This window comes from Prinia subflava, chromosome 4, assembly GCF_021018805.1.
Source record: "Prinia subflava isolate CZ2003 ecotype Zambia chromosome 4, Cam_Psub_1.2, whole genome shotgun sequence".
NCBI lineage: Eukaryota > Metazoa > Chordata > Aves > Passeriformes > Cisticolidae > Prinia > Prinia subflava.
Window position 1 is genome coordinate 70,774,582 of NC_086250.1, and position 23,221 is coordinate 70,797,802.

The following is a 23,221-nucleotide window of genomic DNA, read 5'->3' on the forward strand; positions in this document are numbered from 1 at the left end:
CCGCCTGCGGTGCTGAAGTGGGTTTTATTCCCTGCTCTCCAGCAGCCCCCAGGATTTGGGATCAGGGAGCTGAAGCCCACCTGCTCCACAGTCCCACTGCCGAGCTGACAACGCGCAGGGGGCTCTCGGTGTTTTCCCCCTGGAAGGTTGCTGCGGGAGGCCCCCAAATTCTGCTCCCGAACTGGTGGCATCACATCAGTGTTGGTGATCAAGTGTAAGGCTTTACAAGCTAGATTGAGAAGTGGGAGATAGATTTGCTGTTAAAAACTGAAGAAGGAAAACCAATCCTGCATTCACTCCTTTTTACAGCTTCCAGCAGCCCCTCAGCAGATTAAAAAAAAACATGACCCACAGATGCAGTAAATTTTAAGTTGGGGATTTAATTTCTTCGGTGTCCCACCACGTTTTCTTGAAGGGAGTCATATAAACGACTTTTTTCTAACTGCTGGGTTGGTGCTGGTGGCTGTCAGCCACAGGAGGGGACCGGAGCACCCCGGCCACCCGGCACAGGCCCAATCCTGCAGTGACAGTGGATCATCTTCCTCAGCTCTCCCATTTCTGCTTTGGACTTGGAATACTTGTTCTCTGCTCCAGTCATTTCCAGGTGCCCATGCAGTGAGCTGTATATCCAATAGATTAGTGTTTCAGATATCTCTACTATTATTTTTTAATTTTTATTATTATTTTTTAATTTTCTAAAAATTTCTAATGGTTTTAGCTGAAAGGAGTTAACAGAGTGAGGAGCAGTTCAGCCTCCTTTCCTTACTTTCCTTTTCGGAGTCTTACCTCCATCCACCCTACACACTGTTTACGTTTATCTCTCCTTTCCATCCAATTTTGGGGGAATTTCCTCTCTCAGCTCCTTTTTGCCATTTATCCAGGCTGTCCCACTGCTGTGGAGCCTAACTACAATTTGCCTTGCTTCCCCTATCTCCGGGCCTCATTTCCCTGCCTCACTAAGCCTCTTTTTATTCCGTATTCCCTTCTTCAGATCATCCTTAAAGGAGGAAGAGGCTGGAACTGGGATTTAAAGTAGTCTTTTAGGAGTACTGCCAGAACCGATCTGTTTTACTCTGCTGCTGTTGCTGTTCTGCTGTGTCATGGGAAGAGTTTCCTCTCCACACCAACCCTTGGAAGCGGCACCTCGGGCAGAGCCGCTCGCTGCAAGCCCCGGCCGTGTTTCACAAAGCCCCGGGTAAGTTTGTGTGGTGCAGGATTGAGCCTGAAAGGAGAAGGCACTGCTGCCTTGCCAGGCTCTGACCTGGAGAGCTGTGCACGATTTTGGGAGATTTGCAGGAGGCAGAGTGGCAGCAGCAGCAGTGACAGCACGTCATCGCTCAGCTTTATTTCATTTTCTCGAGCCAAGACACTTTAGGTTACAGCCCAGCAGAAAAGGAAAATGAAGCATTTCTGTCAAAAGGGAGCTATTTCCCAAATTTGCTTTAAATTATTGCAAGATCTTGCACTAAAAAAGAGCAGAGATTGTCTCCTCTTAAAAAATGTTGTTAGTTATAAAATCTTTACGATCTTGGCTCTCTCCTCCTCAGCCTTTCTCCTTCAAAAACTTACTTTCAAAAATGTGAAGTTTAAAGATGATTCTTCTCTCTCTCTGCCCCCCCCTCCCAAATTTATGTTCCTTGGAAAGGCCTGAAGAAGCCTGAGGCTGTGTCTGCCTGTGAATAAACACCGGCATGCACATACACGTGTGTATCCACGCGCACACACAGGATTTAAAACATCCCGTTGAAGTCCACATATAGGAAAATCCTTCATCATGTGATAGGCTTTAATATCTGCCTTAAAATTAATCCCTAACTGATGGACTCTGTCTTCGTGTGGTGGCAGATCACAGGAGGCTCAGTAGCTGGGGCTCCTGTGCAGGTTTTTAAAAACGGCCAGATAAAATCCTCTGTTTGTTGTTGGATTAATTTGTTTTTTCACAGCAGCTACCTGGGAAATGCTCATCTAATGAAACCAAGTAAGAAAACTTTATAGGACTCTGATCTTGTTTTTCCACAGTTAAAAGGAAAGACCTTGTCATGAGGTCAGGACAAGATCTGATGTTATTACACAAGGAAATGGCTAAAGGGCCCTGCAGAGTTCTTCAGGTGCTCTGTGGGCAATAACACTCCTAGATTTTATTGGAGCTTGAGTTTTGGAGATGGTCCTGCTTAGTTGTCAAAGTTGTCTGCTTATTTTTGATCCATTTTTGTTGTTGGCACTGAATTTTCTTGTTCCACTTCTCTTTCGAATTGATTTCACTCTTTAGTTCCCATGCGTTAGAAAGTGCAGTTTCGTTTAGACTTCTGAGAGAAGAAAGTCTGATTCCAGAGAGCAATCTGCAGCAATATATTTTCTTTGCCACTCACACAAAAACATCACTACTCCAACAGATCTGGGTATAAACAATGCTGACAGGCCCTCAAAACCAAAATCAAATTGTGAAATTGAGGCAAATAGCCCAGAGAACCCGAAGTGTTCTGGTTTCTAAAATGCTGGCTGCTGTCAAAAATAGAGTAAAATAAAGCTTTGTTTATGTATAGAGCAGAGTGTTTGTTGATCGAGTTTCTAAGGTGATGTAGCAGGAAATACTGTTCTTGGGGAAAATGACATGAACAAAGCATGAAACTATAATTCAGCAGCTATTTGTCAACTGATTGCAGAAGAAAAAAGCGTATTTATAAAGCAGTGAGAGGTTTTCATTGAACTTTTTCTCTCCTCTGCTGGCATACATGAAGGCAGCTTCTCACCTGCTCTGCTCTTGGATATAACTACTTGCAAGAGCAGAGCTAAATCATTTACCAGAAGGAATGTTTCCATCAAATCCAAATATCTACACTGGCTGCTGTTTCTACATCACGTCACGAATGAGATTGATGCTCAAGCAAGGTTTTAATGTACCTGCATTTTCTCCAGATTGGTGCCAAGCTTGCTGAGTCATTTTCCCTGTTCCCATTCTGCAGCCGGCTGCTCACTCGCTATTCCCTGTTATTTGTGTGGGTCGTAAGCTCAGCAACAGATGAGAATAAATGCTAATATTTCTTTAGGCTGCCTCCCTAAGGAAATAAAAGTTCTGCTGCGCTGCTTTTCTGTGCAGGTACGTGTCCATCCCCCTCTCCCAAAAGCTTCTGAACCCATTAATGAATTCCAGATGAATTTGGGAGGAAGCACATACTTCAAACTCAGTTATATTCCTGCAAGGTGCACACAGGCAGAAGGGAGAGACTCAGATCAGGAACTGAAGCAGAACTCAGCCCTAACGCCTCCGGGTTGGCATCAACCTTCAAGCCACCAACCCACCTGTGGCAGGCAATTAATCTCTGTGTAGTCACTCTGGGCCACAGCACTGCCCCATCCTGCCTGGTGCAATTTTTTTGGCTGGCAAGAGATATCGTGGAGAAGCAGAGGAATTGGGCTAACACAGGGAATGAACTGTTTTCAAGGCAAAATAATAGAGGAATTTAAGGAGTATCACTACAAGCAACAGAAAAGTTAATACCTGGGGTTGGCTGTACGTTGTTTGGGGGAATGATTTAGCTTTTGTGTCAGTCCCAAAAGAAACCATGGCAGAGGAGCAGGTGGGGCTGCTCCCAGAGCCAGCACAGGTGTCACTGCTGCCTTGCTAAAGCTAAAGGCCATGGATGCATTTTCTCTGCAATGCCAACATCAGGTGAAGAGCAGCCTCAACCACAGGCTTCAGGCTACTGCATCTGACAGCTCCACTGTCCCATCCTCCTTTCTGGCATAGCCTGGCTGTTGCTGAGGCTCAGAGTTGGTTTGTGTTTGAGAAGAGCCAAGCCTGGGGTGTCTCCCCATGGATGGTGCTGGGTCTCTACCTTTGCTGGAGCCCTCCTGGCTGCTTAAAGGAGAGGGGAGAGCTCCAGCCCTGCATCTCCACCTCAGGGGACACTGGTCAGGTCAGGACTGCAGACAGGATCAGATCCATCCTCACCTGAGAGGAAAGGTTTAATTTATGTGTCCTTTCTCCACCAGCTGCACCTCGCTGGGAGCAGCCACCGGAGGGGGGACACCGTACCATACGCACTCATCTCCATTGCAATTAGTTTGATGCAACAAACAGCTCCAGCGTGACAAACTCCAGGCTAAAAAAAGCCAGGACTTCATCTGCATAAACTGGGGATGCACAAAGTATGTATTGTGTGTCACCTCCCTTATGTCCCACATTTGTTCCTGCAGCAAATGGCATATGCTCCAGCAGTACCACGTGGTCCGAATGGACTCCCAAATACAGCAGGGATCTAAAGCTGGTAGTCTTTGAAATTAAGACATTAGTTGTGAACTTGCTTATGGACCTCTTGTGGAAAGAAGATTTTTGCAAATAAATTAAGATTCATTATCCTCTGATGAATAATCTTTAAAATTGGAGCCAGGCTCTCCATCGATGAGCAAGTTATTTTTTCTGATTTAGCTGTTAGACACCAACTGAGACCAGGGACCTCGTTCTCCTGGTCACTGTGTAGTCACACTCAAGGAGATAACGTCTGCCTTGAAGAGCTTACAAAGCAGAACAACAAAGGAGTGAGCCATATAACACTCAGGCAGAGCAAACACTGTGACCTTTTGAAAATGTCAAGTTAATACCATGATCTGGAAGTGGAAGGGGCTTATCAGAGGGTGGGCGGGTCAGTGAGTATGGGACACACTTCAGGATGGGGGGAATGAGACGAAGAAGAAGCCACAGCAGAAGCTGCGTGGTGTGAGATGCAGAGGAAGTGCATGCAGAGCATTCTATGGTCAATTGGCACATCCAGAATAAAAAACAGGGGAAAGAGTCTGATGACCGTGGCCACAGCTCACAGAATAACCAGCTCCCCAAAGTCCCACAGCCTGGAGAGGGGAGGTGGAGAGGGCAGGGGTGGACAGAGCAGTTCCTCCCACACGCTGGTTCCGCACAGGCGGCTGGAGGTGTGATAACCCCGTTTGGGGCTCTTTCTCTCCGTGGCTCAGCCTCCTGCAGCTGTGTTTGCTGCAGCTGAGCCTCGGGGCTGGAGTGAGACGTAGTTCAGCTCTAAGCTGCTCTAAGTCCAGGGCAGCACATAATTGAATATTAACAGGAACAGTTCTAGGAGCTGCTGGGACTCAGGAAGTCACAATTCCTTTTCTGCCGCTCCTTTGCCTTCGTGGGAGGTGATTGCTGGAGGCCTTAATGGATGTGAGACATAATATGCTTCCCTCACATTAGCCCCAGTTAGAAAACTGAGGCTTTAACCACATCCTACCCTCTCTGATCATTTCCTCATCCAGCTCTTCAGCAACATGAGAAGTGCAGTAGCTGCAACCACCCCAGCGACCAAACAGAGAGGTGCAGAGACCGTATGAACGTTGATTTCACACCTCATCTCCCCAGTGAACAAAGGGTTCCCACCTTTAAGGAGCACCAAAATTTGCCAAATATACATTATTGAATTCTTGGTCTCTGTCCTCATCCTCCTGGAAACAGGAATTTTTTAGTTGATGGATGGGGATGCCCTGAGCATCAATACAGGATCCATGAAGTGATATCTAAGTTGAAAACTTTTGGTACCATGCCTTTGTTAAATATTCAAGGTAAATTACAGCAGCAAATTCATGGGCATTGGGGTCTCTCCATGCTGCCTGACCAGCTAAACTTAGTTGTCCTCTCTAAAAATATGGATGGATATCTTTCTCTCCTCAAATTCATGCTGCACATCTACACTAAGAAGTTCAGTCTTCAGCCTTGCTACTTTTATGGAGGAAGAAAAGTGCTTTATGAGAAAAAAGATGCCCACAGAAACCCTTCTCTGATCATTCAGAACTTGGTGTTAGTGTAAGAAGGAAGAAGGCAACATGTTCAGAGTACCAGAAAATTCCCAAAGACCCTGAGGGCTGTGCTGAACAGCAGGTAAAATCTAAAGTTCCTCCTCTTGTCTTTTTAGTCTCTTTTCCTTTGTTTTTTCTCTTATTTTTTTTTTTCCTCACTTTAAAATTCACAATATCCTTGACATATCATTTTCCTTCAGGTCTACCAGCACTTGTTCATTACATAATTGCTTTCTTTTTCAAAAAACTTGCTCCTCTATCTCCTTTTTTTTCATTAGCTGAAGTACAATGGTATCTACCACGAGACTGCTCCTGGTTTTGTTTGATTTCTCTTTTCCTTTATCACTACCCAGAGACATCCAGCAGATTGTTTCATAATCTTCCTAGAGTTCAGAGAAAGTATATTTCTTCCTGATAGGAATATAGCCTGTGAACGTCCTCCTCCTTTTTCCTCACCACCTGCTCCTCTTGAACAACACTTCTGGCAAACTTTATCCATGTATTATTCCTTTATTCACAAATGAGATGTTCCTTTTTAGGGAAAAGTGAGGAACACACTGTTTCCCTGGCATTCTATGTGTGTTTTTGCACAGCTTCTTTGCCCTCCAGCACGCTCCTGAATTTTTGGAGCCCTCGGGAGCAAGGACCTCAGCACCACATTCAGCCCCAGCAGCCACATTCTGTCTGTGGGAGGTCTGCAGAAGAGGAGGCTCCTCATTCTGCTTGTGGTGCATTGGGAAAGAGAATTGGTGGAGCTCTGCAATGCACAGGAGGAAGGATTGCCTTTGTTACTGGTCAGGGATGCTCTGTGCTGTGTTTGGTATCACGGGCTTCCTGCTGTTGTTGGATAATTAATTAACACCAACAGAGTGTTTGAAGCTCTGCTAAAGTGCAAACACAGGATTTGCATTGATATTTCTCATTCTGGCCAGGCATGGGGAAGATGGAAGCACTGTCACACTTTGGGGAAACAGTCATGGAACAGGAGAGATGGATAAAGACCACAAATTCTCCTTGGTGCCCTGAGCAAGATCCTAACACCCCAAGGGAATCTAATCAACTTCCAGAGAGGAATACTTTCAAACTGATTTATAAATTTTAATTCAAATAAATTTGCTTTGAATTAGAAAGATTTGGGGGTTAATTTGTGGGGTTTTCTTCTTTCCCAGATATCCAGTAACAACAATCTTTGCCAATTGATTTCTGTGGGACCCAGAACAATTGTCAATAATCTTTTTATAAGGCTCCTCTGCCTTAGGAGGCAGTTTTCATCTTCTCACACGTTTTTTCCCTTCTGGAAAAAGCAAAGAAAATCCTCCAATTTTTTTGAACCCCTCATAATTCTCATTGCTTTCCTCCATCCCCTGTAAGATTTGTCTATGACATTCTTCTACCTTCTCCTAGCACAGCATCCAAACGCACACTTGGTATTTCCTCATTAGAGTGGAATCATTTCTTCTAATGTTTCACTCTTGTTCATATGCCCCAGAATAAGATTTGCCTTATTTTGCAACAGCTGTGTCCTCTCCAGTGCCTCTTTCACATCTCATTTTCCATTGAACCTGCTTGACCAGCATTTTGCCACTTTGCATTGACATGTTTTGTTGCTTTTTACCTTACTGAACCAAATCTAGTTGGTTTTATTCTGTTACTCTGATTTCCCAGCCACATTCTAGAACATGTCCTCTGGAATATTTATATAGTCTTTATTTCATCATCCAAATAACTAATGAAAATATTAGAATCAGGTCCAGGAGCAAACCCTGAGGGAGCCCTTTTGGAAAACCTCTAAATCCAAAAGAAAGGAATTAGTAATTCTTGTGTGAATACATTTATTTTCTGTCAAGTATGTCTTAGGATGATTTCACAGACATCATAGTTCCTGGTCAGCTTATGGAAATGTTATCTGAAATGGTGTTAGAAACCCTGCTTCTTTCAAAATACATGACATATGCTCCCTCTTCCTTATTCTACAACACAGTTGCTGGGTTCAAAGACAGAAACTGGATGGTTTTAGCATCACTGCTCTATGACAAATCCATTCTGACTGACTGTATGTTTTTCTATTGTCAGTCAAATGCTCAACAAAGAGATCATTGCACAGTTTATTGTATTACAGTTTTTGCATTACATGCTGAACTGGCTGCTGTGTAATTCCCCCAGTCCTGCTTCCCCTTCTTTAAAGGCAGGCACTGTGTTTGCCCTTCTCCCCTCCTTTGGGATCTCCTCTCTTCTCCGTGAGCTCTCCTGGATAATTACTCATGAGTCAGATTGCTCTGGCCAGTGCCTGAAGTGCTCCAGGGGGAACTTCATCCAGTCCTGCTGACTTGAATTTGCCTAACTTCTCTGAGTGATTTTAGTGGTGTTTATTTGCTAGTTTGGTTTGTCTTATCCTCTGCAGTAAAAGTGGTCCTGATAAACACCAGTTCATAATCTTTTTTTTTAAATATTTCATTTCCCTCCATAGCTAAAGCATAAAACCTAATGAATGCTCCAATCTTTTCTCTGTTGTTATTTCTGTTCTCTCATTTTCCATTAATTCACTTATGGATAATTTCCATTGCCTTCCTCTTATTCCAATACTTTTGCAGAGCATCCTTTTATCGCCCTCTATATCCCTTCCTAATTGAAACTCATTTTGTCCCTGGTCTTTCTCATTTTAGTCCTCCACAGTCACACTATTCTTTTACAGACATAATTTTCCTAGTCTTGTTTCCCACCTTTGTACAGCTTGATGTTCATCCTCCTTTTTCTGCTTCCCTCACTCCTTCCTTTCCTTGGAGGAAGATGTTTCATAATTTTCTTATCTCTTTCAATATAATTAACCCCCCACCTTCCTGTCTTCAGCAATCTCCTCCCTGTTAGTCAGTCCAGTCCCAGAGAGCTCCAATGTCCTTGTCCCACAGGAACTTTGCTCCATCATTTGCACTTCTGTTCCCTCCAAACACAGTTTCACAGCCCCTGTTGGGCTTGCAAGGCAGTTTTTGTACAGTCCCTCTTTGCAGTGCACCCTTGGCTCATTTGCCAGGTAGGAAACCATTATTTGTTTTACTCCATTTTTGCAGATCAAATTAATAATGAGTTTGTCTCTTAGATCCATGCTCACCTCTGCAATATGCCAGTCATTGCCCTTTTTTCTCTGTCCAGAAGGATTGGAAGAGGACATTTCCCATCCCCTCATCTCTTTCCCTCTTCTTCCCAGGGTCAGCATTTAGAGCTAGGAGGCCTCATTAAAACTTTTTTTGGGGTGGTAGATGAGAATGATGCTCCTGTAAGAACTACAGAGATCACCTGCCTGCCGAGGCTCCCCTCCCCAGCTGGGTGTGAGACCAAGCAGGCTTTTAGGAAAGGCAATTAAGGGGTCTGAGTGTACCATGCACTGAAGCATCCCTTTACCCTTTCAGATTTATAGTGTCCAGCACACAGATGGCTTTTTTTTTTTCCCCACCAAAAATTGTGCTGCTATCTTTTAATAAATCAGACAACAAACCCAGGCCTATATGAGATGTATTAAATTAAGTCCCCAGCTTTCTGGGTCACTGTTCCTCATAAAATGATTACATCTCTAAACAAGGAAGAACACAAACCTGCAAGGTCACAGAGACCTGCAGTTCCATGTAGATCCACCTGCCTCTTCTTTCTCATTAACTGCACAGAGCTGACTCTTGCTCAAGGCTTTCCTTAGGCTCTCCAGCCTCATGGGCACTTTCCACTGAGAAGGTCCAAGGATTGAGGTAGCATTTATGCAGGGTGAATTTTTCTGCCTATTTCTATTTTGGCAGAGAGCATTAAACAAGGAGCTCTCAGTGTCTGAGTATCTGTCCTCCATCAGAGGGGCTACTGGTGAAGCTGGACATTTCTCCACACTGGAGGCCCACAGAGAACATTTGGTGGGACCCAGAAGAGTAGAAGTTATTAAGATAACAAGGCTTATTGCTGTAATTACCTGCCTATAGGAGGTTGTTGAAAAGACAACACCAGATTTTGTTTGAAGGTGCACAGTGATGGAGCAAGAGAAAATCAACCCAAGGGGCAGAAAGGGATATTAAAACTAGATATTAGGAGGGGGGAAATACAACTAAAGTAGTTAATTACTGGAACAGGAGACCAGAGAGCTTTTGGAATCTCTAACATTGCAAAACTCCCCTGGGAAAGGCTCTGGGAAATCTGATGGGAAGGTGTGAGAGAGGACCCTGGAAATCCCTGAAGGTCTTTCCCTCTCCAAATCTCTGTGATGCTGAAATCCTGTATGGGTGGGTCTGGGGCAATCCTATTGCTGTCCTGCTCATTCCAGCTGATTGCCAACAAAATTACAGAGCTGCCCGAGCGTGTTGGTTCTGTTTTGCATAAATTTGTAAGGATACTCTGTGCAGAATCCAAAGACTGTATAATAGGAAAATCCCAGGTAATTACAAATTCATTGGTTTAAACCTGATCCCAAACAGCATCAAAGAAAATCTGATATAGACTGTGATTAGTAATGAATTAAAGGATGGTAACCTGATTGATATGCCTGAGCAGTTTTATGGAAAGTCTGTCATGTCAAACAAATGAATGTTTTTTTAATGAGAACGTAAGGTTGGTTAATAAAGATAAGCCTGTTATAAATTACTTAGATTTCTGCAAGTTATTGAACAGTTCCTGAACACAGTCCCAATTAAAGGAAAACGGTACAAAACCTAATCTGGGATTCTAAATGGATTAAAAACTATTTCAGCAAGAGATCTTATAATGCAATTTGAAATTCAATTAGACTAGAGATATTGAAGTCTTCCATTTATTTATTTTGGACCCTGGGTTGTTCAGTGTCTTTGGGATTGACCCAGAGGAAATGATAATAATCATCACTGATAAACTTGAAGATGACGTGGAAGTTCCAGACTCGTGGCAGGAGAAAGCCAAGGAAATAAGGTGAATTTAAATACAACAAAGTGCAGTGTCACTGTTGTTAAATGTGTGGATTGTGTTGGCAAGAAGAAAGACAACAGCCCGGAGTGTGGCAACAATGAAACAGCCCAAATAATGCACTAAATGGGAACATGCTGAGAAAATTTTGCAGTACCCCAACTCAACTAACAGCAACCCAAGTTGGTTTTTTTTTCTCCCAAGACAAAGACTTCAAGATGTTCCTGAAGATGAAGAAAAGATTGATTTGCCACCCAGGATGGCATTCAAAGAGCTGTTGCCAGGAGGTGCATTCACCACCATGCAGGGATTTATATCAAGACAGGAGGAGGATATTGCAGCTACCCACGTGCTCTGCACCTTGCAGGCTCTTGGGACACCACAGCAGGATCCAGGGTGCCAGCCAGCGGTCCAGAAGGGAGCAAAGCTCCACAGCATGCTCCAGATTTCTCTTCATTCTCCCCCTTCCTCACTCACCAGCACTGGGCACCAACTGGTTTGTTGGTACAAGAGAGGCTGCAGCTCCTTCAGCTGTCACATCCTGAATCCCTGCCAAGTTTCTGTTGCAAGAACTGATGCCAGTGTTTTTAACCCAGAGTGTATTTGGCCCCCAGTGTTCTCCATGACATAGAATAAACATTGGGGAGGAGATTCAGGCTTCAATGAGAAATGCTTTCCCATGATACGTTTTCATTTTGGCATGCACACTGTTTATGATGAAAGGATCCTAAAATAATTGTATTAGATGAACCGTCTGTTCTTCTTGCTTTGAGGCCAGTACAGCATGACATTTCAGAGATAAAATGTTGTGGAACAGCCTCTGACTTACAGCCCAATGGAACTTTTCCGAAGCCATCCTTCTCCCTCTTTTTATTTGCTTGAGGTTTATAACCTGAAAACGTCAAGCTTGCATCACACTGTTGCCAAAAGATAGTCCTGTGCATTAGCTAAATCTTGAATTATCACCAAATTAAATTTTTCTTCAGAAGTCTTATTCACAAGCAGTCAGCTCCTCTGTGGAAAAAACTCCACCTTTCCAATTCAAAGGAATTCCAGGATTCACAAGAAGTACTAGGTTTCCAAGAGGAGACTATCTGTCCTTAGAAGAACTTATTTCTGCCTGCAAGTTCAAGTGAGTCTACGGGACCTTAAATCAAAGGAGCCCAGTGCCAGGTCAGTTGCTGAGTAACTGATCCTGATCGTCACATTCTGACCAGCTGGATGAATGACAGCAACAATTTCTTGGGATTGCATCTGGAGTCTTCTGCATTTTTTTTCCTGCAATCAACTCATGACTGCAGCCTTAATGAGGGGAAATTATTTTGAGTTGCGGGTAGGCGGGTTTGTGCCACGTCCTTTGCACAAAGGTATGTAATGATAAAACCTCCGAATCATTATGTGCATTGCTGAGATTATTGCAATTACTGGAAAGTGAAGAGAGCCCCTTGCCAAATGCTCTAAGAGCCACAGGTGAAAAGAGCTAGCCAAAAGTCACATTATTCCTGCTGGGCCAGATCCTGCCTGGCTCCTTTGGGAAGTTCTCTGTAGATGGAAACCAAAGGGGAAAAGGTTTAGCAGATCCTTGCTGCTCTTTTATGGATTGGAAGGATCTATAAAGATCACCCAGTTCCAACCCTCTGCCATGGACAGGGACACCTTCCACTATCCCAGGTTGTTCCAAGCTCTATCCAACCTGACCTTGAACATTTCCAGGGATCCAGGGGCAGCCCCAACCTATTACAAACTCTACTTTGTGGAGAGAGGTTGGATCTCATCACGCTGTTCTTGATGGACAGACATGGTGCTCCTTGAAGGAATTCAAGGCCACCTCTCTACCCTCACCAGGCCACTCAACAGCAGCCCTGGGGGACACAAGCTGTGCACGTGCTGTGGCCTTTGATGCACCTGGGAAAAGTCTCCCTTGCATGTCTGCAGCTCTTTGGCTGTAGACAGTGACCATGCAGGGCTCAAGCTGAGCCTTCACCAGCACAACTGTTTCTGTTGTGTTCTCTTGGGATCGTTGCTTCACTGCTGAGATTTTTGAAAACTACTGAGGACAGTGACAAATGGAGGATGCTGGGAGTCTCAGCCTAAAACATGACAACTCCTGGCTCTAGGAGCTTGGGACTGGCACTCCTGCCTGCACCTTAGCAAGGAAAGGGGACAAGCCGAGCAAGGCATTTTTTGTTGGATCATTTATTTATTGTTCTGTGCAAAGCACAGGGTGTAACTATCACCAGTCATTTTTGGCTATTGAGCTAGCACCAGACATCACTATGTTACTATTAGAGCAAAACATATTAGCTCATCATGAATTTACTTTTAGCCACGGTGACTGCACGGCTTTCCTGTTTTTGCGCAATGCTGCAGGACATGAGACAGATCCCACAGTCACAAATTCCTCCTGGGTGGAGACTTGCTTATTGCAAACAGCCCCGTGGGTGTGGGGGCATCGCAGGAGGTTGTCTGTTGGACTGCTTGGAGCTTGGTCTGATCTAACAGTGACACCTACGCCAGGATCAGGGCACAGGGACAAGCGTTGATAAGATTTTAGTGTGGTCCCTGGTCTAGTTTTGGACAAGGTTAATCAATGCTCTCCCATATCATGTCGGGGCACAAGTCTGAGCTCTTCTGCTGGGGGGTTGGACTATGATGTCCCTTTTCTGGAGGGTGAAAGAGTTTATCCTGATGGCCAGGTGCTGCCAGTTGGACTCAGGGCCAGAGAGGACAGCCAATATTGCTGATACTCCTCTGCTCTTTCATAGCAGAGTACACCATTACCCAGGTGTGCTCCAGGCCTTTGGTGTGTCACAGGCTCTTAATCCAATTAACACATATATTTCCCAATGGCTTAATACTTCGTAGCTAATTTTCCCCAAAATACAGTGGAAGTGTATGAAATAGTCCTAAAAACCTCTTGCTCTTCAGTTCACCTTTTTTCTTCCAGCATCCCCTTTTTGCCCTCATGTGACTTCTCTGGATAAACACCTCAGAGGGAGGTGCTAGGAAATGCTCAGTAGGTGGGGTTGTCCCAGAGCAGAGCACTTGGCAGCACAGCTGGCACGTACAAACGTTGCTGGGACACAGCCCTGGGCACTTGCCTGCTCTTTCTTGGGGCCTGTTGATGTGGTTTGCATGAGAACATCCAAAAATGTGCTTTGAGGACCAGGAACAAGCATTACAGGTGTATGTTCTGAGCTGATCCTTGTATCTCTCAATGCACCGTAAGGGATGGGGCTCGGCCTGGGATGTTCTAAAAGGGACATTAGCAATGCCCATGCTGAGGAAACTGTTCCTTGGTTCCTGGGCCTTCTTTGTGTGTCCAGAGCTGGGCAACAGAGCTGGGGAAGGGTCTAGAGCACCAGGAGGGGATGAGAGAGCTGGGAAGGGGCTCAGCTTGGGGAAAAGGAGGCTCAGGAGGGACCTTGTGGCTCTACACAACTCCCTGACAGGAGGGGAGAGCTAAGGGATCGGGGTCTGCTCCCAGGAAACAGGGACAGGACAAGAGGAAATGGCATCAAGTTACACCAGGGGAAGTTTAGGTTGAATATTGGGAACATTTTGCTCATGGATAGGGTGGTCAAGCATTGGAACAATCTCCCCAGTGAAGTGGTGAAGTCACCATCCCTGAAGGGATTTAAAAGAGGTGTGGATGTGGCAGTTGGGGACATGGATTAGTGATGGGTTTGGCAGTGTTGGGTTGGACTGGATGACCTTAAAGGTTTTCCAGCCTTAATGATTCCGTAATTCTATGGCCATGTCCTAAATCTGTATCCAAGAAAGACCAACGTGCACCAGCCTGTCCTCTGTACCAAGGACATCCAAGCCCCCAGGAGAGCAGCATGTCCATACCACAAGCCCTGGAGCAAGAGGACCAGGACTACCCCACAAAGCCCCATGAGGCAGCACCAGTGGGACCTTGCCCATGCTCTCCTGCCTGGCTCTCCCTGTGTCTCCCAGGCTGGCTCCTTGCTCTTTAAGCCACCAATCACAGGATCCCAGAATGGTTTGGGTGGGAAGAGGCCTTCAAGTTCATCCAGTTCCACCCCCTGCAATGAGCACGGACATCTTCTACTATCCCAGGCTGCTCCAAACCCCATCCAACCTGACCTTGGACACTTCCACGGGGAAGGAGCTACTCAACTGCAGGTCTTTCCTTCAGTCCTGGAAGTCCTGGGGCTGTGCAGCCTCAATGGGGATATTACACACACTTATCTTCTGTTGACACTTCAGTTTTTGTTAATTTTGGGTAAACAGGCTCCCTCCAGCAGAATAAGCTGTCTTTTGCATTATGCTGACTTTTTGCTGCTATAATATAAAAAGCACATGGGCTTCTGCTGACGCAGTTATTCCAGCAAAATGTTTAAGTACGTGTTTAGCCTAATTCTTTGACAATATTCCTAGATTTATTACATGCAATGAGCAAGCACGGAACAAGTATTTCTCTGACAACCTCTAGATTGGAAACAGACACAAAGAAATCATTTCTCTTCTTTGCAACATCCTAATTGCCCCTTTTACTCTCTGATGCACTGAAAGATTGCCAGTTTCCTTCCAGGTTTCCTTACTCTGTCTCCTACATTAAAAAAATCAGACTTTTTCTAATGCCCTCTCTTGTTTGCATTTTGATTCTTCCTTAGTCTTTTCAATATCCAGATGATACCAGACCTTCTAGGGTTTAAAGCCCATAATTTCAACATATTTTCAGTGATTGTAACATCACTCTTCTTTCCAAATGTATCTGTGGATATTTAATGTGATTTTTCTGCCGTGCTACTGATTTTTTAGTACTATCAAGTTGTACATTTTAATAAATACTAAAACATCTGAAAGCCAGTCCACTTGCAAATGAAAATCAACTGCAATTTTAATGTTACATAATATAGCTTTATGGGGAAAAAATCTCGTAGAACTGAGTAAGGAAAGAAAGCAGTGGGAGTCAATAGAAATGTAACTCAGCTTTATGGAAGTTATTTTAAAAATCTGCAGAGTTAAACAGAGAATAATTTAATTTTTACAGAGTTTTTAATAACCTCTAAAATTCTATTGCACTGATTTAATATCAGCTAAGAGCTCCACAGAAAGGTATAATTTCCTGCTAAATTCTATAGGATCATAACGTAGCTTTGTAACCTAAAAATAATTTTATGCCCAAGAGAGCATCGTCTCTAGCAGGAGACTGCCTCCCCCCTGCTGCATCTCTCTGTAGGATGTTTTAGCTCCAGAACCTTTTGCTTGCATTTTGTTTCTAGTATTCATCTCTACGCTGTTGGGAGGAAAAGAAGAAAGAGGCTGCCTATTTCTTGTCTGCTTAATAAACTCAACGTCTTCCCCTGTTTGCCCAAATCTCTGCTTTTGGAGGCTCCATATCATGTCATAAATGCTGCTTGTTTGAACAAACAGGGATTTATTTACGGCGCTGAAAGAACTTCTTGTGCTCCCTGCCTCATTTGCAACATTATTCCCGATTGATTTCTGCCATACCTATTATTGACTTGCCAGCAATATTCCAGAGTAAGGTTGGGTCTATGTCAGAAAAATTTGTTGCCTCACACTGAGCCTTTTTCAGCACCGTTTACTCAATATTGTTCCTCTACCCAGCTACTGCTGCAATAAACCAAAACAGCTTGCTGTTGTCTGAAATGAAGAATAATTGGAAACACCATGCCTGCTTCTTTCAGCACAAGTAACAATTCGGCCATTTAGGGCTCCTCTAACACTCCTGAGCTCTGAACAACTCAAACCTTGGCTTCCTGCTAGTCAGGGATATTCAAACTCACAAACTCCTGGCAGCGTTTGCCTCCGCGCTGCACAAGGATGGAGCAGTGGGATAAAGCCACACGAGGGATCTGAATCACCACGTGGAAAAGCTGATGGGCAGAGCTGCAGCCACTCACCTGAGCATTTCCCAGCTGGCATGAGGGAAGAAAGGAAGCCTTGAAAATATTCTCCAGAGAAAAGTTGTGGGGTCTTGCTGGTGAGCTCTCCAGGGTTCCCTTTGGTTGCCTGGGTCCATGCAGATCCCTTATGAGCCTCCTGTGAGGGTGAATGGAGAAAACCACCCATGTTTCACCTGGGATGTTGAAGCTCAGAGGATTGGATGTGGGACCCTGGAGGACATCAGAGCTAAGGCTGGGACAGATCCCACCAGGGCTGGATGGCAGCCTCCTGCTCCAGGCACTCAAGTCCATCCCCCAGAGGACTCCAGGACCTCACTGAGTGATTACACTGAGCTATAAACCCGAGCAAGGCAATCTCTGCCTGAGACAGCAAAGGGGATGCAGACCCAGCACAAAGCACACCAGTGTTGTCTCCTTCCCAGCAGCTGGCTCTGACTCATCCCTCGGTTTCCCATCCTACCCATGACTTGTATCTGCAGGGTGATGCACCTTTGATGTCACCTTCTTCCTGGCTTTGACCCCCCCATGACACATCCAGTGGCAAAAGTGTCTCCCCCACTTCTACCTCTCTGAACTTCAAGCCCTCTCCCATTGTCTCAGGATCACAGGGATGCTGTGTCAGGAGTTCTCTTTTGCTTAGGAAAAGAAATTTCAGTCTTTAAAGACAAATATCTCCTGCCTTTTCAGGAAGACATGGACATGACATGCTGACCAGGAACAGTCTCATCCTTGCCCATCCAATGGAGAAGATGTAGGACACTTTGATCCTTTCAGTCAAAGGTTGGACTTGATGATCTTGAGGTGTTTTCTAACTTTAATGATTCTATGATTCTGTGATTTGAAGGGATTTTCAACCACCACGAGTTTCACTGGGGAACCAAACCATCTGGGAATGGTTCTTCCCAACCGAGTTCATCTTATCCCATGGGCAATGAAGATCTGTGAAGCTTTCCCAGAGAAATCCCCCCAGCAGAGTCTGAGCTGTGTTTTTTTTGCTTTTTTTGAAGGATATAAACACAAGGTCCAGGATGAACATGGAGCAATAGGGACTTGCATGGTGAATGTATCTAAAAAAGTGCATGGAGCTTGTACTTCACTTTTGGACCAGGAAATGTAGAGCAGAAGAATCCATGAGTTGTCCAGAGGACAGATGGGTCCCTATGTGACAATGGCATCATGTTGGTCCAGCTTCCAGCCCAGGCATCCCACTGGGCTGGATTTCACCTGTGCCCCAGGCAGGACAGAGGAAACACCAGGAAATCCCACCCGTGATCCCATTATTCAGATTAAATGGCCACGGTTTAAAGACTGTAATGAGAGAGGATGGGGAGAGGGATCAGAACTCTGTCAGCAAACTTCACATCTGAAGGCACAGCACAGCCTGGGAGCATGAATCTGCTCCTACCCTTCAGCACAGGCAGAAATTCAGGCAATAAAGAGAATAATGAGGTCATTTTGACCCTTCCAAAAGGTAATTCCCACCCACCGTGCAAAAATGGGTGAGTTAAATTGCCCAACACCCCTATGAGTAAAACAGGCTCCTGTGTCCTTTGTATTGGTAACAGAAAAAAAAATAACAAAAAGAAAAAAGAAAAAGAAAAAAAAAGAAAAAAAAAGAAAAAAAAGAAAAAAAAGAAAAGAAAAGAAAAAAAGGAAAAAAAGGAAAAAAATTGGAGATGGACACACAGCCCAGCAGAGCCAGCAGGAATTCTCAGGGGAGATGTCCTGGCTCTACTGAAATGGATGGAAATCCTGCCACCAGATTTTCTGGGATTTCAGCCCAGGACTTTTGGATACTTCCTGCACAGTTCTCTTGCTGTCTCTGCATGATATAGTGAAGCTGCAAGAAGCATCAGATTGCATCATTGCTTGGGCATCCAATGAAAAAAGCCTTGGCAATGCATTTTTTGGGCTACTGGAGTAATTTTTGCCATCTCATGTGGCACATCTCTGACTCTGTTTTAAAAGTATAACTGGCTGGCACAAAGGCATCCTATATTATATCATATTTATTTATTAGTCCCTGGAAGTTCAGAGTGGTATAAAGAAAGCAGTAGGGTCCATCTGGAAAATGTGTTACAGTCCATAAAAAACTGTTGTTTGAGTGTGAAAGGTTAGACTGAATTATTCAACAATCTTTTCATTATTTACAGGGGTTAATTATGGGATTAAACTCCACAGTGCTGGGTGGTGCCTCCAATGAGACAACACACAACCTGTCTGAAAGGGGCAGGGGGAAAATCTCCTTACCTTCACTGTGGAGGATGAGGAGAAATTCCAGCTGGGTGGCCAAGTACCCAAAGGATGCCTGAAGAAATCTCAGAGTGGTTTGGGCTGGAAGGGACCTTAGAGCTCATCCAGTTTCAACCCCATGGCATGGGCAGGGACACCTCCCACTGTCCCAGAGTCTCCAAGCCCTCTCCAGCCTGGCCTTGGACACTGCCAGGGATCCAGGGGCAGCCACAGCTTCTCTGGGCCCCTGTGCCAGGACCTCAGCATCCTCACAAGGAACAATTTCTATGAAAATGAGCAGGTTCAGCCAAGAAGAAAATTTGGAAGAACAAGACCTTCTGTGGTCCACACCCAGGACATTTTTTTCCCACCTCATAAGTAAGGTGTAGCCAGGGATCATTGTGTTGCTCGGGTTATGGAATTGGTGTTTATAAACAGTGAGACTGAGGCATGTGCAGGGGAATGAGTGCAGAGATTTGCTATCACCCAGCAGCTTGGACACAGAATAGAGAGTGTTTCCTCCACGTGGCCAGGACACTTCACCCCATCCTCTGCTCCATAAGATCTCACACAGGCAAGCAGCTAGTTCCCACAGCATTTCCTGGAGCTCCTGCCTTTTCCTTGCAAGTCTCCTTCCAAAGCTGTGAGGAGGCCAAATCCCACTTTGTGAGATGCACCTGGTGAAGCCACCATCCTCTAGCTGTCTGGTTCTCCACGTGGTGGGAGACTCCTGGGGGAGAAGGTGTTTTTGAGGCAGATCCCTGTGCAGAACATCTCCCTCCCCAGCCTGTGCTCAGGCCGTGGGTGGCACGGCTCATCCCTGCTGAGCTGAGCAGTCACGGGGAATCTCCTGGCTGGCAACGAGACCAGTGCCAGCAGCACCACTGGGGTGTCACCACCCCAGGTTTGGGGTTTGTCACACCCCAAAATTCACTGCTGCTGCAGTCCCCCATCCCAGCTGCAGCAGCACAAAAAGCTGCCCAACAGCCGCGGGTGCTGAAGTGCCTGCAGCAAAAGCAGCCGTCAGCATTCGGGGAAATATTGTGGCTGAAGTCATCCGAGCTGGTGCAAGGAAAACATCCAAGCCCTGAAATCCCCCAGCAGTGGTGGTTAGGTGCACAGGCAGAGGGTCAGGGAGGCAGATGGAGTCATGCACACACAGAACATCCCGTCTGAGTCAGGGCCTTGTCACCGCCGTGTGACCGGCAGCAGGGACGTGACGAAAAGCCCGGGGTGCTGGAGCAGATCCCAGCAGTGAGTGGTGCACAGTTGGCTCAGGGGAGGCACTGCTGGCTCTGCTGGCTCCTTCTCCTGAGGCAGAGCTCCCCTTCCAGGGGAGACGGGCTTGGCGAGTGCCCCGGCCCAGGGAGACGTGGGGAGTTCAAACCAGAGTCGTGAGTGGTGTGTGAGATCATCTGGCTGAGCTTTTCTGAGGGGATGAGCTGATGCATTTCCCTGGTTTGCCCAGCATGAGGGTCCCTGCACATGCCCATGTGCTCCAGCCCAAGAAAATATCATGCAGGGAAGGAGCCACCACTCACTTCACCACTCATTCCAGTGGTAGATCAGATTTCCTGCTGTGGTCTTGAAGCTCTTCTCTTCTTTGAGCTTGCCTGGCTTCCACATGGAGTCATTGGGTCTTGCTGTGACTGTTTCATGTTTAAAGAGCTCATGAGAGCTTACTCTCTCCCATCCTGTGGAAGGACAGACTTCTGCCCAGCTTATCAGCAGCTAAAACCCAGAATTTCCTGTCCACTCCCTCCAAAACTTTGCCTCCAGCCCCCAAGGCACTGATCACAGAATCATGGACTCATGACAGCTGAAAAAGGCCTCTAAGATCATCAAACACAACCATTAACCCAGCACTGCCAAATCCCCGCTAAACCACGTCCCCAGCTAATATATCCATGTGCCTTTTGAGCACTTCCAGGGATTGAGATGCCACCACTTCCCTGAGAAGCCTCTGACAGTGCTTGACAATATTTTCAGTGAAGAAATTTCCTTAATATCCAATCTAAACATCCTCTGGTGCAACTTGAGGTTGTTTCCTCTCATCCTATTGCTGGTTCCTGGAGAGCAGAGCCTGATCCACCCTCGGCTGTCCCCTCCTGTCAGGAGTTATGCAGAGCCACAAGGTCCCCCCTGAGCCTCCTTTTCTCCAGGCTGAGCCCCTTTCCCAGCTCCCTCAGCCTCTCCTGGGGCTCCAGACCCTTCCACAGCTCCATTCCTTACTCTGGATATGATATTTCTCTCCTGATCCTTTTACCCCTTTTCCAACATTGTCTCACAACCATGAGCAGTTCAGATCTCCCACCATGCACAGAAAGGAGAACATGCCTCTTACAGAGGGTTTGCACCAACCATTTCAACCAGTCTCGCACTGGGAGATCATGTTGAGTTCTCTGTCTCCTGAATGATCCCACCTTTCAGAGTATAATCTTCCAGCAGACAGGGATGACCAGCCATCCTTCTCCCTTGGTGGAGAATTTTCCATTAGCATGTGTTTAAATGAGCAGAGTTTGCTTGGGGAGCCTGAGGCAGTCTATTCATGCCCCCACGTGTGATCAGAGGGAGGCACATCAGCAGCAGTGACTCCGTGTTTACCACCAGACTCCTCATCCCTGTGACACCTCACCTTCCAAATTGCATTTGGTGCTAAATCCCAGCCAAAGACAGAATTTGAGGTCTGCCAGGAAGACACTCTTTAATCCATTTTGCAAATAATAATTTGTGATAATTTGCAGTGCCAATTTTTAAACGGAAATATATCCTCAACAAGTGAGTATGGAGTGTGGGGTGCAAGGACAAAGGTCTGAGCATTTTGTACTGTCATCATTGCCTCTATCAAACAAACCTGTAATTTCGCTAGAGAATGCTAAGCCAAACTCAGTTAAAAATGCTGGTTTTCATCAAAACCAACTTGATTGATGCTGATTATATTCTTGTCATTTTATACCATATGGACTGAATTGTATGTCCTCTGTTTTGCATGGGACTGTTGTCATGCCTATAATTACTTGTGCTGTCCTGCTTGCCTTGTCATCAGTCAGCTCTGGATGGGGCTTGGAGCAGCCTGGTGCAGTGGGAGGTGTCCCTGCCCATGGCAGAGGGGTTGGAATAGATGATCTTTAGAGTCCCTTCCAACCCAAACCATTCTAGGATTTGCTGAGTCTATGATTATCCTTCTCCTGGCCTTCAGGAGCTCCTCCATATGCCAAGGCTTGCAGAAATATTAACATAAGCAATCCAGTGGCCTCCTGGGGACCACTTGGTGTGAATTTCCTCAATGGCTAATCTAAAAATATTTGTCTGTAGTAGATATCCAATATCCTCCTTGGTTCTACCAACAGATGAGACTCATCTCACCTAATTTTAGCTGCCAAAACATCAGGTGTTCGGTGTGAGCCAAGTCTGGCCTCCCCCTCTCTAGTCAATGGAGGGAAGCAGTTTTAGAAAGCAACCATCCCACCCATCTCTGGAGCGACTGAATCACTCTCCAGGAGAGGTGTCTCTCTCCATCAGCTGCTTAGAAAGGCAAAGCAGGCGGCTGCATCAGGCACTGAGGCTTGGTAGCCCTTTTCCCTTTTGGCAGTGATTTAACATCTCCACTGCAAGCTGTCCCTTTGCTCCTCATTTACCTTAAGTACTTCTCCTGATCTTCCTTGTGGCCCTCAGCCCAACCATTCCTGTGTTGCCTCTCCAAGTCACAGTTCCCCTAATTAATTGGTGCATGACACTTTCTATCCACTGTCTATACCCCCTTCTTCCCCTGCTTTTTGCTGATTATATTCTGCTTATTATTTCTTCTTGCTGCTTTCATCTTGCTGTTCATCCCAAGATGAGCACCACACTGAACACTTGAGTTTTTTGGACATCCTAAAAAAAGCCTCTCCCTCTCAACCTTGCCTTTTCCACGCAGGGGGCTCTATCTCAATGTTTTATTCCATTTCTCTCCACAGCTTTGGGAAACCTACTGTGCCAACAGCTGCTGTGTCTCTCTTTGGGTCTGATCTCTTTTAGTTCATACCAAATGCTGTTGCAGGTGATGTTCACGAGGCTATGAACAGCCACCAGCTTCCAGCCCAGTGATAAATATAATTTTATCTGTCATAATGAGGCTTGAACCAGTTGGCTCACATTTGGTGCAAGACCATTTGTGTCAGAAATGATCTCCTTTAATTTTGAGAAGGCTTGGTGATGTTTTTTTCTGCTGGCTGCAGGAAACTTGTCTTATACCTGACTCATGCTGACGTTCCTCTTAACAACAGTTTCATTTTCTGTAATGTGTTATGAAGATGAACTCGTAGAAAAGTTCATTTGTCTTTGTTCTTCAACTCTGTGACCCATGTTGATTGTCAAATGCTACAAATGCCTGCTCTGAA

At 45.5% G+C, this 23,221-nt stretch overlaps 1 protein-coding gene and 1 long non-coding RNA gene across 3 annotated transcripts in view; one reads left to right on the forward strand and one right to left on the reverse strand.

Moving 5' to 3' along the window:
• The window catches only part of LOC134550420 (endonuclease domain-containing 1 protein-like), a 173,169-nt gene extending 161,936 nt beyond the window's left edge, over positions 1 to 11,233 (reverse strand). The window contains exon 1 of the mRNA XM_063397108.1: positions 11,057 to 11,233. The gene's annotated coding sequence lies outside the window, so the exon portion shown is untranslated. The remainder of the gene's footprint in view (positions 1 to 11,056) is intronic.
• Positions 83 to 10,395, forward strand: LOC134550422 (uncharacterized). Of its 2 annotated transcripts, none has more exons than XR_010080331.1 (3): positions 83 to 214; positions 992 to 1,195; positions 2,964 to 10,395. It is a non-coding gene; the product is annotated as an uncharacterized LOC134550422 (long non-coding RNA). The 2 variants fall into 2 exon arrangements; XR_010080330.1 differs by lacking the exon at positions 83 to 214 and adding an exon at positions 494 to 604.
• Positions 11,234 to 23,221: the final 11,988 nt, after the last annotated feature.